The following is a 3,068-nucleotide window of genomic DNA, read 5'->3' as shown; positions in this document are numbered from 1 at the left end:
ACCTTCAAACAGTGGTTTGCTGCAAGAATACGCAGCTCTCTCTCTCTCTTTGCTCTCTAATCCTTCCATCTTTCTCTCTTTTCTCTCTCTCTCTCTCTCTCTCTCTCTCTCTCTCCTCCTCCCTCTCACTCTCTTTTGTCTCTCTCTCCTCCCTCTCTCTTCTCTCTCTCTCTTCTCTCTTTTCTCTCTCTCTCTCTCTCTCTTCTCTCTCCTCCCTCTTTCTCTCTCTCTCTCTTTGTCGCTCTCCATCCCTCTTTCTTTCTCTCCCTCTCTCTCTCACTTTCTCTCTCTCTCTCTCTCTCTCTCTCTCTCTCTCTCTCTCTCTCTCTCTCTCTCTCTCTCCCTCTCTCATTCTCTCAATGCTACTCTCCTAAGACCTACAACAGTTGCATTTCCTTCATGGACAATAACGGTGGAGAATACTAATCGATATTAACCCAGGCTGCATCTCATTTCATACTCAGCATGTATTGTATGCCTACTTGTCTTGGTTCTTCCCCGGCTAGTTTATACGACAGATCTCGAGGGACGGGATGGCCAAATATTGAGAAATACGCCATCTGGCAACACGAAAAGAACAAAGCATGTCTATTTCATTAACCGCAAGTGAATAGTGGCTTTTAACGCCATGTGTTGAATGCTTCAAGAAAGTGGTTGGAGCTGATTACATGACCATGATTACATTCTTGACGTCTACGTGTGCGACGTCCCCCGGCGGCATTTGATTGATGTTTCGCTCATTATAAAAAAGGGTTTAATATTATATGTACCCATTCCCAGCCCTGAATATGTAGTTCGGGAAAGAAATCACGGATTTATCGTTTCAGGTGGTCCTTGTCTTAAACGTGCTATTAGCAGGGGTATTAGAAAATGGGTATTTTTCACGCGTTCTTGTCTTCCACTTTATCCATATATGCCACACTATAATACAGCTTGCAGTTTTATAATTTATTCATTCCGGTTTTAAAAATATTCACAGAAAAAGCAATATTGCATCCTATGAACCAGCAGCCAATATTTACCATATTCATGTTGGTGATCATGAGGAGTCACGTCACGTCGAAGACCCGGGTGCGATTCTCATAATGAGGCAGGGGCGGATACATCTTTTGAGAAGGGGTGGGGTGCACACTCTATTGAGAAAAGGCGGGGTGCACACTTCATTTTCACCCAAGTTTCAATGGTCATTTAACAAACATTTTGGCACAAAGGGGCGGGTGGGGGGGCACCCCTGCACACACACCCCTCTAGATCCGCCTATGTGAGGGTAGCCCATATCTGGTGTCCTCTGTAGTGATATTGCTGGAATAACATTAGTGTTGTCATCTTGACGTAAGGAATGTTATTCATATTTACAGGGAAGAGGAAAACATATGTGATTACTGTGACACGCGGTATATGCTACACTGACTTCAAGATATTTTTTGGTGCAAAAGTATGAAACGCCATCTGCAAAACGAACTATGAATCAATAGTCACACAATGTAAAGACCCAAAGTGCTAAATTTCTAAAACATATAAAAACCTGAAATGGTTTTAAAACTGCAGATGTATTTATGTCATATAACCGTTTTTCATATCACCTGATAGTCTGGTCCAGAATCGATTATTTACAGACAGCCGCCAATCTGCTGTAGAATCGATAAGTGCTGCTTTAAACAGCCAACAAACAAAAGCTTATACACGACATTAACATAATGTTCACAAAAGCAGCAAGAATCAACGGTAATTTCAACACTGCGTTAAAAAGATTAAATGGAACTTAGTTTAATCAATAAGACTTATTGAAACCAAGCAGCAGATGCACGAACGTGTCAATTTTATGTCTTACGAGCTGGCGCTTCAAAGAAATGGAAATCTGCCCGGTGAGATAAGACGCCTACTTCCATTAGAGCCCCCCAGCATTCCATGATTAATGAAGCTTCTCAAACGTGATCACAGAGGTTTAGCTACCACTAACGTTATGTATCAATTCTTTATTGCCATCGTGTTGAAGCACCTGTTTGGCAAAACATAGGGTTCACCTGGCCATGAAACAGCCATGTCGACGGTTGGTGGACATGACAAGAAAGATGCCATCTCCCAATGACAATGCCAAGCCTCATGGTTACGAAAGAAGTGCCAGACAAATCTTCTGACTAATATTTCGTGAATTGTGTCGGAATATGATCACAGGTACTCAAGCAAGCCTCATGGTTACGAAAGAAGTGCCAGGCAAATTTTCTGACTAATATTTCGTGAATTTTGTCGGAATATGATCACAGGTACTCAAGCAAGCCTCATGGTTACGAAAGAAGTGCCAGACAAATTTTCTGACTAATATTTCATGAATTGTGTCGGAATATGATCACAGGTACTCAAGCAAGCCTCATGGTTACGAAAGAAGTGCCAGACAAATTTTCTGACTAATATTTCGTGAATTGTGTCGGAATATGATCACAGGTACTCAAGCAAGAGAGTGAGCCTAAAGCCTTGGCCAGTTGAGTTGTCTCTACGTACAAGAAACATAGTGATTTGGAAAGTAAAATTTCTAATATAAGTCCAAAATTACGATCTTGATTCTTCCGGACGTCGAATGAACAAGGTTGGATTTAACGAATTTTATCAGATAGTACAGTAAGTAGTTTAGTTTATAATTAATTACTGAAGGAAATCTTGCGGAATGTGCGAAAGCCAAAATTCTTTGTCTACTGGCATCGTACTCTTGTGTTTGGGTTTCGCGAAAGTCTCAAATGTCTACCAGCTTAATGTGTGTGGGCTGTTACTTCTGGCCAGTCGAGATGTACAGTAAGACACAGGTCAGTCACTCACATCAACACGTGGAGAGCGGCCTACTGGTTTGTTCCCCTGACCGCATCAGACCAAGATGTTGAACCACGACTCCAGATTGGTACAAGCCGGCACACTCGCGCACATCCCCTCATCGGGGAAATCATAACGTCGTTCGCCTCTTGACCATGTTCCTTCCTACATTAATAAGGCCTTGCCAGCTAACCTGTGCCGCTCTTTTTGTCGCCAATTTAGACACAATCGTGCATGTCTTATTGCGCCTCACCTCAGCAGGGAAG

This window comes from Haliotis rubra, unplaced genomic scaffold, assembly GCF_003918875.1.
Source record: "Haliotis rubra isolate DU_JTF1 unplaced genomic scaffold, ASM391887v1 Scf272, whole genome shotgun sequence".
NCBI classification, from domain to species: Eukaryota; Metazoa; Mollusca; class Gastropoda; order Lepetellida; family Haliotidae; genus Haliotis; species Haliotis rubra.
Note: the sequence above shows the minus strand (reverse complement) of the source record.